General features: G+C 51.7%; 1 protein-coding gene across 3 annotated transcripts in view; it reads left to right on the top strand.

Annotated features, from left to right (window-relative positions):
- LINGO1 (leucine rich repeat and Ig domain containing 1) overlaps positions 1–14,514 on the top strand; it is a 211,755-nt gene that overhangs the window by 143,149 nt on the left and 54,092 nt on the right. The gene's annotated exons all lie outside the window — the stretch shown is intronic.

Below are 14,514 nucleotides of genomic sequence, written 5' to 3'. Positions count from 1 at the left end.
GTTAAGGATCCTTCGTGGTACACACCTGCCAAGTTCTTTTGGCGGTGGGAGCTTTTGCCTCTGAGGCTTCTCATCCATTGCTATCACTGGCTTTTCCCTGCCGGAGCTGCCGTCTTCACTCGCCTGGTGTGTGTGCTTCTGTGAGTGGGGGCTCTTACTCCAGAAGGTCCCCACTGTCTACAGGACACCCCCAGGGCAGAGGCGCTGTTTCTGGCACCAAGAACAGCCCTGATCACTTTTAATCCCTCGGCGCTGGGCCCAAGAAAGGACATTTCTTGGTTGCTCCTGGGCGCCCCAGTGGAGGCTTTCTGTTTGGGGTCAAGGGCTGGGATGCAGTGGGAGCTAGGCTTGCCAAAAAAAATACAGGATGTCCAGCTCAATGTGAACTTCAGAAAGACAACAGATCATTTTTCAGCATAAGTATGTCCCAAATATTGCATGGGACCTGTGATTCTATTGATTCAATCTGGCGATGTTAATGGGAGCTGAAACCCCAGTCCCCGTCTTCCTCTGTTCAGTCCCCACTTTGCTGGGCCCATGTTGGCACCCTCGGAGCAGCTGTGTCCAGGGCCTACAGAGGGGGCCCTGGAGCCAGGGGCGGTCAAGCCTGCTCAGGCCACAGTCAATAGGTCCTGCAAGCCGTCCCTGGGGCAGAAACCTGGGGTTCCTGCTAGAGGCTGCAGGGCTAGCTGTGAAGGATGCTCTTGGGGTCCTTGTCTTCCCCCTTCTGGCTCTCTGACAGCAGAATTCAGGCTGAGGCGGTCACTGGGTGGGGTCGGCTGGGCCTCTGTGCCCGTGACCGGAGCTGTGAGACAGGTGTGGAGCTGTGAGAGGAACCAGGAATAGAAAATTGTTTCGTGAGCTTGGGACCCAGAGTGCTGGGGTGTAAGGGTGGAGGTGGGTGGGGTAACAGGGATGAGGCAGGGCCAGATAATGAGGGCTTAGAATGTCCTATTTCTGCATCCTTCAGCACTAGGGAGACAAGGGATGTGTTTTCTCCTTAGGCAGAGTCATTTTTCCAACTATTAAGGTAGTATGTTCCCTATATCTACCTATTGATCTAACAATGTAGATAGATTATTTTAAAGATTTTTTTGTGTGGACCATTTTTAAAGTCATTATTGAATTTGTTACAGTGTTCTTTCTGTTTTATGGCTGTGAGGCATGGGGATCTTAGTTCCCTGACCAGGGATCAAACCCACATTCCCTGAATTGGAAGGCAAAGTCTTAGCCACTGGACTGCCAGGGAAGTTCCTGTAGAAGTATCTAAAGCATGCAGTTCAAGCTCTTCCCAAAATCTCTTTCTTGCCAAGGCTAACCACTGCTAACTAGTTCCATATGTCATATCCTTCCAGACTTGTTTCTGTGTGCTTAGAAACATATTTTAAAAGGAAAAACTATCATACTAGTTATACTGTCCTGTCACTTGATTTCTCACTTAATATTATTGTATAGATCATTCTAGTGTTCTTCCCTTCCTTTTATGCCCGTTGTATGGGTAGTCTTTAAATTATATTATCAATTATTAATCCTGTCAGGGGCCATTTAGGTTGTTTCTGGTGTTTGGTTATTTATAAACTTCACTCAGGGAACCTCCCAGTTCCTACATCTGTATGCACTTGTGTTGGGGGTGTTTCTGGAAGTGGACTGCCTGGGTCAGAGGGCACGCACATTTCCAGGTTTGACCCACAGGCCAGATCAACCTCCAGAAAGTCGTGCTGACTTGTCACATACAAGAGGCCTTGTCCCTTCACCCTTGCCAACCTGACATTATCACTCACTTAAACCCCTGCCAACCTGGTAGGTTAAACTGATTTATTTTACATCTCTTTAATCACTGATGAGATTGGGCATATTCGTGTGTGTTCTTTGGCCATTTCAATTTGTTTGCCTGTTTATCAAGTGCCTATTCATGTCACGCCCTCAGCTCATTCTTCTATTCATCTCTCCCTTTATTCAGTAAGCATTAATTGAGCATCTACCACGTGTTGGATACTGTTTTGTTTAGGGACCTAACAGTGAACGAAATTGACAAAACAAAATCCCTGCTCCATGGAACTTAAGCTCTTGTGAAGGAGAGACAGCCAAGGAAAAACAGATAATCAAGTGAAATCTAGTGTGTGTGTGAGTGCTAAGTGCTAATGAGAGGAAAAGTGAGCAGGGTGGGGATGAGAAGTGTTGGGATACTTGGATATGGCAGTCAAGAAGGCCTCGCTGGGAGACGGCAGTAAAGACCTGTAGGAGGTGAGAGAATGTCCCTGAGTTAGGGGTAGGCCTGGCCTGTTCAGGGCTCAGGGAGAAGGCCAGTGTGGCTGGAACAGGGCGAGGGAGGGAGAGAGTGGAGTGTGGGACCAGAGAGGGATCAAGAGCCAGACCTCGCAGGGCCTTGTGGGCACCCTAAGGCCTGGACTTTTTCTCAGAATGAAGTGGGGAAAGCAGGGAGACATGGAAGGTTCTGAATAATGGTATGACACAATCTGAATTTCATTTTAGCCAGATCACTCCAGCTACTGAAGGGCGCCAGAATGGAAGCAGGCATATCAGGCGGTAGATGGTTGTGATGATCCAGGGAAGAGATGGTGGGGTTTGGACTAGGGGGTCTTGATGGAAGTGGGGAGAAGTGAAAAGATTCTGAGTACATGTTAATGGTAGAGTCAATAGGATTTGCTGGCAGATTGGATGAGGTGGTGTGTGTGTGTATGTGAGAGAGAGAGAGAGAGCCAAAGATTACTGTCTTAGTCATTTTAAGCTGCCATAACCAAATACCATAGGCTGGGTGGCTTAAACAACACACATTTATTTCTCACACTTCTTTAGACTGGGAAGCCCAAGATCAAGGTGCTGGCAGATGCAGTTCTTGGCGAGGGCCCTCTCCTTGGCTTGTAGATGACTACCATCTCACTGTGTGCTCATGTGACGTGTTTGTGTGCACACGGAGAGACTGAGCCCTGGTGTCTCTTCCTCTTCTTTAAGGTTACCAATCCCATCATGAGGGCCCCACCTTCATGACCTCATCTAACCCACGTCACATCCCACCTCCAAACACCATCACACTGGGAGCTGGGGTTCCAACGTATGAATTTTGGGAGACACACACATTCAATCCATCACAATGACTCCAAAGGTTTTGGCCCAAGTAGAGAGAAGGATGGGACTGCTGCCATCCGCAGAGCAGAGGATTGAGAAGAGTGGGTTTGATGTAGGGGAGGAGAGGAGCTCGGCTATGGATGGGACTGGCTACATGATGTGTGGGAGCCAGAGCTAAATGAAATGTATGGCCTTTTGTTTAAAAAATAATATTAAGAATTTCAAAGTGCTGAGAGTAGAGCATTAAACTAAGCCTGGGACCTTGCCGAGTGTGGGGCTTGGTTCGACTGCCCAGGTGGGCCCCAACTGTGGACAGGTCAAGTGTGAGATACTAGTAGACAGCTAAGTAGAAATGGACATGAGGATGAAGTTCAGGGCCCAGGTCTGAACTGGAGATACAAATACATGGTCATCAGCATAAAGCTACGAAACTGGATAAGAGCATGAAGGGAGTAAGTACAGATGCAAAGGGCTTTCCTGGTACCTCAGCTGATAAAGAATCCACCTGCAATGTAGGAGGCCCTGGTTTGATTCTTGGGTTGGGAAGATCCTCTGGAGAAGTGATAGACTACCCACTCCAGTGTTCTTGGGCTTCCCTGGTGGCTCAGATGGTAAAGAATCCGTTTGTAATGTGGGAGACCAGCTTCGATCCCTGGGTTGGGAAGATCCCCTGGAGGAGGGCATGGAAACCCACTCCAGTATTCTTGCTTGGAGAATCCCCATGGCAGAGAAGCCTGGCAGTCTGCAGTCCATGGCGTCGCAAAGAGTAGGACACGACTGAGTGACTAAATAGCATATAGGTACAAAAGAGAAGGATCGGAGACCCAATCCTGGAGCCTCCTTTGGCCTGAAGTGAGGGAGTGGAGGAGGCACTGAAAAGATGACTGAGAAGGTGCAATGAGTGAGGTGGAAGAGAGCCAGGTATACTATCCTGGAAGCCAAGGGCAAGACATGTTTCAAGCATGAGGTCGAGTACAATGCAGACTGAGCATTGATCATGCATTAGCCGTGGGGAGGTCACAGTCTTCCTTGTTTGGAGTGAGGGTGTGTGAAATGCATCTTATTGACCTGCAAGAGCAAACTGATTTATAAGAGGATGAGAGATTTAACCCTTTAACTGCCATATGTTGCAAAATTTTTTCACAGTTTTGTGGCTGTTTTTGGTCATTTCAATTTATGGAGCTTTTTTTTTTTTTAACCCCTTAAAAGCTTGAAATGCTCCTGTGGTCAAGTCCATCACTATTTTCCTTTACAGTTTCTGGCATTACCCACCGAAACGTTTTGAAAATTTGTCTTGTGTTGTTTTCTAGTTCTTTATGATATTTAAGGGACTTCCCAGGTGGAGCTAGTGGTAAAGAACCCACCTGCCAATGCAGGATATATAAGAGATGAGTGTTTGATCCCTGGCTTGGGAAGATCCCCTGGAGGAGGGTGTGGCAACCCACTCCAGTATTCTTGCCTGGAGGATCTCATGGACAGAGATCTCATGGTGGGCGACAGTCCACAGGGTTGCAAAGAGTCAGTCACGACTGAAGCGACTGAGCATGCAGCACGCATAATATTTTAAAATATTTAAATTTCTGGTTGGTTCAGAATGTTTCTATGGGTGTGGTTTGAGGATAGCTATCTAAGCAGTTTTCCCCCAAATGACTAGCTAGTTGTTTGGACACTGTTTATTGAGTGAGCTGTTCTTTCTCCTTGTTCTGAAGCTCCTTTCCCATCATCTGACAAATGTCCCCACAATCTCATGTCTGTCCAGACCTTGCTGTTTGATTCCATTGATCATGGCCTGGGGAAAGATGGTGGCGGGTTCAGAGAATAGACTTGGCCATTGATTAGGGGTAGACTGTGAGGAGGTGAGAGGTGTGGAAGGAAGAGTGAAGGGAAGTTGGGGATGATGGGAACTCTGAAGGGTGGAGGAGCTCCTGTGTGCTGTCACAGTCCTGCAAGGCTGGTATTCTGTAAACCCATCTATAGATGAGGCGACTGAGGTTCAGAGAGGTTCCATCACGTGTCCAGTGGCATCAACTCTAAGGAGGTGGAGAAAGCCTGGGAGGCAGCTCCGTTGCCTGAGTTCTGTCCACCCCGTAACAGGGGAGGTGAGACAGAGTGGGTTTCAGGAACGCTGGAAGGGTTCCAGGCACAAAATATCCACCCCCCCCCCCCCACCCCAGCATCCCCCGTCTGCCATTTGGCTGGGTCTTGAAGGTTTTCCCATTTCAAAGAGCAACCTGTTAAAACCAAAATACTCCTGGCAGGGAATCACATGTTAAGTTCTCAGCTAACGTCTTAATTATCAGCTAACACCTCTGCAGGGATTAACTGACAGTCAGCTGAGGACACTGAATGGGGGCCTGTTCCATGTGTATCTGGGTTGGGGAAGGCCAAGAGAGGGGAAGGGGGAAGGTGGAGGGGACAGGTACCTAGAAATTCACAGCTTTTTCCTGGAAGAGAGGGAGGTGGAGCTGGATTCTTGTGGGGAGGGGAAGGGATGGGGAGGAGCAAGGAAGCAAGCTCTGCTGGGCTGGGGAGGGGAAGGGATGGGCATGGTAGCTTTGCTGTGGAAGCTTCCCCATGGAAGCCTGGGGCTGGGGCTCCTGGAGGACCTGGTGTCTACTAGACACATGCTGTGTCCTGGACACAGAGGAGCTTGTCACCTGCTCATTCTTGGTCTTGAGCACGTCAAGAAATCAGCCACCATGAGCCACCTTGGACACCAGCTGCCAACAGTCACTCAGAGCTGGGATCTGTCTCAGACACCCAGATACCATGTCTGTCACCCAGGCCTGAGGAATGGGGGAGGTGAAAGGCTGATGCTGCTGGAACCTCCTCCGTATCTTTGAGTGTAAGTCTGCCCTGCGGGTCAGGGCTCCATGTGTGAGGAGGTTCGGGGCTCAATGTGTAACTAGTGTCGGGGCTGCAGGTGTGACCAGGGTTGGTGCTCCTTGCGTGAGGAGGGTTGGGACTCCGTTTGTGTAGAGGCTTCAGCGTGTGATGATGGTCAGCTTGGAGTGTGACCAGGGTCAGAGTTCAGTTTGTGATCAAAGTCAGGGCTCCATGTGTGAGGAGGTTGGGGCTGCAATTGTGAGGAGGCTCAGGGACCAGCTTGTAGTGACCGTCCGTGCTCGGCGTGTGACCAGGAGTGGCCTCCTTGTGTGAGGAGGGTGGGGGATCCCTGCGTGACCAGGATCAGGACTCCGTGCATAAGGAAAGTCAAGGTTCAGCGTGTGGCCCGAGTCAGGGCTCCATTTGTGGCCAGCATCCAGTTTCTCCATCGAGGAATGTCGGGGTTCAGTGTGAGAGGAGGGTCGAAGCTCGGTGTGTGACCAGGGTTGGTGCCCCTTGTGTGCGGAGGGTGGGGGATCCCTGTGTGCGAGGGGGGTCGAGGCTCAGCGTGTGAGCAGGCTTCGGGCTCAGAGCATGAGGAGAGTTGTGGGACCAGGGCCTGGGCTTCGTGTGGCAGGATGGTTGGGGCTCCTTGTGTGAACAGCGTTGGTGTCCAGTGTGTGACCAGGCTCAAGGTCACTGTGTGAACAGGGTTAGGAGGAGCCTCTCTCCCTCTTGACTTCACTCAGAACAGCGGGGCGGTGATCTGCATCTTTGGGGGGTATTTGTGTCTACGTGTAACCGGCTGTCCCGCCCGTTCATCACTGTGTTGGACTCTGACTTGGCCTTCCTGGGACTCCGGGCCTGAGAGTAGCTCCTCCCTCATCCTCCCGGTTCCTTCCTGTCATGTCCCTTCTCTCCCCTCCGCTCCTCTCCTCTGCCAGCCCTGGCCTCGCACCCTGGTGCTGGCAGACAGACCCTGAGACACCCGGAAACCCTTGCGTCTCGAGGATGACCCAGGTCCTGGGCAACCTGCGGTTGGGTCCAGCCCCAGCTCTTCCCTCCTTCTCACCTGCACACCCTCCCTAAGGTGCTCCAGGGCTCAGCTGGGGAGGGAGCCTCACTGGAGGGGGCAGGTAGAGATGAAGTCAGACTTCACCGAGCTTGGTGCCCAAGAACAGGCCTGAGAGAGCCTCCAGAACAGTGAGCTATGGGAGCGAAGGCTGGGCTTCTCGGGAGGTGCTGGGGATGGGGCCTGTCAGCAAGTTAAGGGGTGGCTGGGAGGTATGAGGGGTCAGAGGGTGGAGGCCTTCATGGCCACCTGAAGCCTTCTTCAGCAGTTCAAACCTCCTGTAGCCTGGCTTGGAAAATAGACCCAGTCGTTCATTCAGCAAATGGGCACCTAGTCGTCTAGACTAGGCACATCTGTGAACCGAACAAGACGGAGGTTCCTATCCTCTGGGAGCTGACAATTTACAGGGAGGCTGTGACTGAAGGAGGTGTAAACGGCCTCACCCCGGCCCCTCCTCTTGTCCACCAGTGGACCCCAGGGTGTCTCCGCAAACACAGGGGCTCGTGGGGCTAGTGCCAGGAACCTGCTGCCCTTGAGGGACCTGAAGGGGAAGCTGAGAGGGCTCCTTTCTGCTGATGGACGGTTCTGGAAGGGAGGATGGCCAAAATGAGGAGAAGGTGAGCGCGAGAGGAAGGGGAGAAAGGCTTCTGAAGAAAGGAGCCCCCACGCTCTGTGACCACCCCCGTCCCCGGGGCTGAGGAAGGAGACGGACCTCCCAGGCACTGTGGCCAGCTGTCCCGTTTTGCCCAGGACTGTCCAGTTTAGCACTTCTCAGTCCGGGGGTCGTTGGTCATCCTACACCCGAAGGCCATTCGACAAGAGGCTCAGCTTCTGCCCCTGGCAACCTACAGTGTCCAGGCCTCTGAGGGCTGGATGTCTAGGTCACAGTGCTGGCCATGCCTAGGACTTGGAGGAAGTAACTGTGGGCTGCTGGGGTGGGGGTGCTGGCAGAGGAGCAGTGGCCAGATCCGGGGGGTAGACTTGAATCTGAGGCCTGGGGAGTCTGGGGGCCTTGAGGCAGGATGCAGTGGCAGAGATGCCCATGCTTTTGTGCTCACCTTCCTCTGTCCACCAGAGTCTGGCTACCAGCGGCCCTGGTGGTCCTGCACCAGCTTGGGAGGCCTGACTTCGAAGTCCTGTCTCCAGCTTGCGGTGGGACCCTAGTTCAGTTGACCCTGAACCTGGGCCTCAGTGCTCTTTGCCTGAGTGACTGGACCAGGGCCCTCTGAGGGAGGCTGTGTGAAACATGAAATGTGGCCTGCGTTCACACGCTGCTGTGGTCACTGTTGTGGCTCGAGTGCCTGCCCCTGGGATGCCAGCTCTGGGGACCACTGAGGGGCTGGCCTCAGGTAGGACTGACTCCCCATTCTTGCAGAGGAGACAGATGTATAAATTAGAAGTTGAAAACCGGAGGCCCCAGCCAGGGATGTGGCTGATGGATATGTTTTGTTCCATTTTAAACCATTTGTTTTTTTCTCATTGAGATATAATTTGCATACCATAAAACTGACCACTTTAAAGTGTACAATTCAGTCTTTTTTAGTATAGTCACAAGATTATGCAACCATCATCACTGTCTAATTCCGGAGCATTTTCCTCACCCCAAAAGGAAACCCTGTACCCATTAGCAGTTACTCCTCCTGTCTCCACCCTGCAGGCCCTGGCAACCACTAAGCTTCTGTCTGTCTCTATGGATTTGCCTATTCTGGACATTTCATATAAATAGAATCATACAAGAGATGGCTTTCTGTGACTAGCTTCTTGCCTATAACAATGTTTTCAGTTGATCCATGTTGTAGCATGTGTCAGTATTTCAATCCTTTTTATGGCCCAATAATATTCCAGTGTACAGATATTCCATATTTTGTTTATTCATTCGCTCATGGACATTTAGATATTTCCACTTTGGGGCAATTAGGAATACTGGCACTGTGGACATTTGTGTCACAGACTTTGTGTGAACATGTTTTCCATTCTCTTGGGTTTCTCGCAGGAGTGGAATCACTGGGCCATAAAGTGACTTGGTGTTGATGCCTTAGGCAGGCCACGTGCTCTCCCCTTCTCAAATCTTAACCCAGCCCCTGACTGCATCACTTACACCCCTTTACTCACTGTCATTTCCTTTCTGGTCCCTGTAGGCATCTACGCTTCCAGGCCTTGACTACAGAGCAGTGATGGAGAGACACAGGGGGCTAGGAACCCGGGAAGCCTCCTCACTTGGGGAGGAGTCTGGAGGACTTCCTGGAGGAGAAGCCACCTGAGTTTAATTTAAGCTGAGTGGACTTTTTTTTTTTAGGGAAAAGGAGTGGGGAAGAGTGCTCCCTGTGGGAAGCAAAAGGATGGAGTTTTGATACCCTCTCCCCTTTCTCCACTCTGTTGGGTGAGCCTTAGTGAGGTTAGGGGGATGGATGAGAACTCCAGGGAGCAGCTGAAGTGCCCTCTCTTCTTCCTCTAGTGTGTACCTCCCCTCTATCTTCTCTTTCGCATTCTTCTCTGTTTCTCGGTTTTCGTTTTCCTTTCTGTCTTTTCTGTTTGTTCAGGGAGCTGCAAACAGTTTGATGGACTGAGAGAAGGGGAAAGATGAGGGAGTGAGATAAGCCAGATGGTCTTAAGCCCCTACAGACAGAGCTGGGGGTGGGGAGTGCATGGGCAAAAGGATGAGGGACCTCGGCCCTTTCTGAGCTAGGGACAGAGGCTGAGAACCTAGGACAGAGGTGACCCTGAGCCAGGACACCCTGTGTCCCAAATGGCATTCCTCAGGGGCGGGTGAGAGAGGGGCTGGGCCCCACCAGGCTGGACCAGGCCCGCAGGCAAGGCAGAGCGAGGGGCCCAGATTCAGAGCTGCACGCACATCTTCCCAGGTTTCTGCTCCACTACCTAATGGGTAATTATACCCTGACATGCATGGAGCAAAGAAGGGATTTTCTGTGAAGCAAAATCTCCCGTGAAATATTCAGGCCATGCTGGGCTTCGCTTCCCAGCCACCTAATCGCTGCTGCTTGGCTGGGCCACAGCTTGAGAGGCCACATGAGCCTGGAAGGCCGCATGGGGCTTTTTATTTCCTTCTCTACAGGGAAAGGTTTCCATGGACTAGGAAGAAGCTTGGCGTTGGGCCTAAGACAGGCTGCGTGCATGTGTGTCTGTGGTGTGCGTGGGGTGTGTTCGCCTGTTTAGCCTCTGCACATTCATTGGTGAACCTGGTCGTGCATGTGTGTTCTGAGTGTGTGTGCTTACACACGCCTGTGTGTAAGATGCACCCTGGCACGGACAGTGCATTTCACACCACTGTCTGGATTGTTCCTGAAGGTGCTTCTCTGCTGTGCCCTGTACTCTGATTCCAGGCGGGCTGCCTAGGAGACCCTCTTGGTGGGTGGAAGTCCACCCTGTGTGTGACTTCTGTCTGTGACCCGCCTTGGGAGTCTTCAGGGTCTTGGGTTTGCACTGAAAACCTTGAAGTCCTCCCAAGCTCAGGGGCTCAGAGGTGGCAGCTGGTGCATTGCACATGTGAGTCTAGCTTTGCCTCTCTTTTCTCTGACTTATTGTTTATTTGTTTATTGGAGTTTATTGTTTATTTGGAGTTCTGAGTGGGGCCACAGGGGAGCACCTTTGCTTCTGAGAGTTCATTGAACTGGGACACGTCTGTCTCTTTGTTAGGGCCCCTGAGCCTCTAACCCTCATCTCACTTGTCTCCTCTGGCCCATGAAGCCTCTGTATTTGCACCGAAGGTCACCCTTCTAAAGCCTTGCTTTTGCACTTCAGTCACTCCTCCATACTACACAAGGTAGGCAGGATTAGAATTATTGTACCCATTTGGCAGATGAAGAAACTGAGGTCTGGAGAGGCAAAAGGACATACCTAAAGTTGCTTGGTGAACCCAGGCTTCAAGCAAGATCACTAGATTCTCCTCCTTGTGTATGAACCCTTTACCTGCAGCTTTGGCCCTGGTCCTTGGTAAAGGGGGCCCTGCTCAGAGGAAATGGGCCCTGGTTTCATGAATGAATCAAACTGTAGGGTGTTCCCTTCTCCACCTGGAATTCTCCTCCCCTCTCTCATCATTCAATGTTGTCAGCCCTGGACATCTCAAATCAACAGGAAGGGATGCAAGAGGCAATGATATTGATGTCCATCATTGATATTTCCTTATTGTGGCTGTAATTAGCAATTCTTCCATGGCTGAGGCTCAATCTGGCAGGCAAGTGGAGGAGCTCCGGCTTATTAATGTCAGCCAGTTAATGTCACACTGACATGGCTGATGGTGTGTGTAGAGGGATCTTAGGTAGGGAGAAGGAGAAGAGAGAGGATGAGCAGAAGGTCAACAGCTCTTTTCTCCTCCTCAGGCACTTGTTCTCCTTGAGCACAGCCGTTAGAGTACCCCTCATCCTATGTATCCCAAGAGAGTTCACTTTCCTGGTTGCCCCCTTCACCCCATGGCCCCTCGCCCCTTCCTGTCCTACCAGGATGGCTAGGAGGATATAGTGGCTTACACTCCCTGGGAAATTAATATACCCATTTGGCAGATGAGGAAACTGAGGTCCAGAGAGGCAAAAAGACATGCCTGAAGTTGAACAGTGAACCTTGGCTTCAAGCAAGATCATTAGCTTCTCCTCCCTGTATGTGAACCCTTTACCTATAGCTTCAGCCTGATGTCTTCACAGCTCAGGAAGCCTCCAGGAGGACTTCCCAGGTAGCCAGAGGTGGGAGAGCAGCTCCTCAGCCCTCTGCCCTTCTTCTCCAGGTGGAAGAATGCCCCCTACTCCCACCCCGAGCCTTGCTACACTCAGATCTGCATCTCCCTGTTTATGCTGGCCTCCTAGACAAGGCATGGACCATCCCTTCCTGCAGGGTCTGGTACACTTCCTCTCATCTATGTATGTCACACAAGGGCTGACATGAGGACTCCCAGGCCTCTAGGAACCTCCTTATCCATCCACTGACACCTTCCCCTCTTTACCTCCCTCAGGGTCCCTCTGCCCAGATCTCTTTAGATCCTTTGCTTCCTTGAGCAGAGAAAGCCATACCAAACATTCTCTGAACAGATTGATTTCCTCAGTCCTACACATCTCTCCAACTCCACTGCTACCAGCCTGCCCATTCTCTGCATGCCTAGTCTGCATGCATGCTCAGTTGTGTCTGACTCTTGTGACCCCATGGAGCCTGGTGAGCACCAGGCTTCTCTGTCCATGGCATTTTTCAGGCAAGAATACTGGAGTGGGTTGCCATTTCCTATTCCAGGGGATCTTCCTGACCCAGGGATTGAACCCACATGTTGTGTTTCTCCTGCACTGGCAGGCAGATTCTTTGCTACTGCGCTACCTGGGAAGCCCTAGTCTGGGGCTGCTTCTAACTAATGAAAGTGAAAAGTGAAAGTGAAGTTGCTCAGTTGTGGCAGACTCTTTGTGACCCCATGGACTGTAGCCTACCAGGCTTCTCCGTCCATGGGATTTTTCAGGCAAGAGTACCAGAGTGGGTTGCCATCTAACTAATGATGAAACAAATAACAGTGGCTGTTCCTGTTCCTTGGGTACTTATTTGTTCCAGGCACTGTTAAAAGCAGCTTGTAAGCATTTGATCCTCATAGGAACCCTATGGAATAAATACACATAGCATCCCCATTTTACAGATGAGGAAAACTGAGATGCAAGGCAATTAAGCTAGTTGCCCAAGATCACGGGATTGCTAAGTGGTGGACAGTGTGACCCAGGATGTGTGGCTACCAAGCCACCCTCTCCTGCTTTGAGTTTTAGCCCATGAAGTCATTTCCTCTACCTGCATTTCTACTTCGTGAGCTCCTGGGGCAGGCAGGGGCCATAGATGCCTTGGCCCTGCAGCAGGTGCTCATAGTCGGCAAATAAGAGTAGTGGTGGCAACAGCACACTCTTCTGAACTCTGCATCATGCAAATGGTTCCCCTCCAAGGCTCTCTGATGCTCCCAAGGGCACTGTGCACTCTCTGAGGATGGAGCTTCCTACATTGTATGCCCTGCTGGTGGTGTCTGCTGAATGAGGGACCAGTGTCTGATTGCAAGACTACCTAAAGTAATCCATCCCCCTCGAAAGAGACCTTCAAAGCTGTGTCTCAGCTTATGCTGGGCCTTGGCAAGGATGTCCACATGCTTGCATTGTCCATTCATTCATTCAGTAAATACTTGCTGGGTCCTGGGTACTGAGTGCCAGGCCCTTTGGAGGGCCTTAAGCATGCTGAGTGCAGGTCCTGGCCATGCACTGGGGGTGCCCAAAGCCTGGTCAGGGCAAGAGCTTAGGCACATCTGACCAGTGCAAGGTGAAACTTGCCCCATGGAGGCAGTGCCAGAGTGTCATGGGGGTATAAACACAATGAAGCACAAAGGCTGCACAGAGGAGGAAGCGTTTGAAAAGATTCATTAAGGAGAGGGAAGCATTTTCAGACTGACAGAGAGGGAAGGTCATCACAGCAAAGGAACAGCCTGTGTGGAGGCTGTGAGTCTGAGAGAGCAGGGCAGATTCAGGAAAAGGCGAGGAGTTCAATTACAAAATACCGGGTGGGCCTGGCTGTGGCGATGGGGGAGGGCTCACTGTTGGAAAGAGAGGTGCATGCTGTCTCCCCTGCAGATGCTGGAGAGATGTATGGCAGGGCGTGTGAGGACAGAGGCCAGGGCTTCTGCAGATGGTCCCAGCCTCAAGGAGGCTCAGCATTTCTCCTTTCCTTCCTGGTGCAGGGTGAGGTGTGGACGGGTCAGCATCCAGGGGTGGTGGTGCACACAGGCATGGTGAGGGGATGGACGATGTGTATGAGGACAAAGGATCCCCTGACCATGCTGGGAGGGTGCTTCGGGCTCAGGAACTAGGTGCTCTGGGCTGCGGCTGGCCTGGAGGGTGCCCATGACCATGGAGGCATCCACCCTTGCACATCTCCAGTCCTCCCAACAGCCCCTCCAGGCTGGTCAGTCCTAATGGACAGAAGGGAGGCTGAGGCCCGACAGTGGCAGGTCACGTCCAAGGTCTCACACAAGCAGCAGGTGAGCATAGCGTTCCTCTCACCCTTCAGCATCACCGACTCAATGAACATGAGTTTGAGCAAACTCTGGGAGATGGTGAAGGATGGAGTGCTGCAGTCTATGGGGTGGCAAAGAGTCGGACACGACTGAGCGACTGAACAGCAACAACACATTTCAGTGGGATATTGGGGTTCTTGGCAAGGACAGACACCCCAGCTCTCAGGGTTCAGGATGGAGCCAGGGTGGCCTCCTTGTTTGGCACAGAGAAGGCCTGGCTGGAGAGGAGGTGGTGCGGGGTCTGTGGAGGTCAGAGGTCAGGCAGGGAGCCTAGAATGTGGCCGAGGAGGAGGCCTACATCTCGAGTCTTAACATGCGAAGTGTTTCAAGGATTTAGCTTGAGCCCCTAGTAGTCTCTGGGGAAAATTTCTCTCATGGGCCTCAGGGGGCCCAGCATAGCCAGGAGGGAACCAAACATATCCCTGGTGGATCCGCGGGTTTACCAGCTCATGCTTGAGTGTACAGCCTGCTTCTGTGTTTACACTCAGGTCTCTGTGTA

This window comes from Muntiacus reevesi, chromosome 15 (assembly GCF_963930625.1).
Source record: "Muntiacus reevesi chromosome 15, mMunRee1.1, whole genome shotgun sequence".
Classification (NCBI taxonomy): Eukaryota; Metazoa; Chordata; class Mammalia; order Artiodactyla; family Cervidae; genus Muntiacus; species Muntiacus reevesi.
This window is presented reverse-complemented; position numbering and strand designations above follow the sequence as displayed.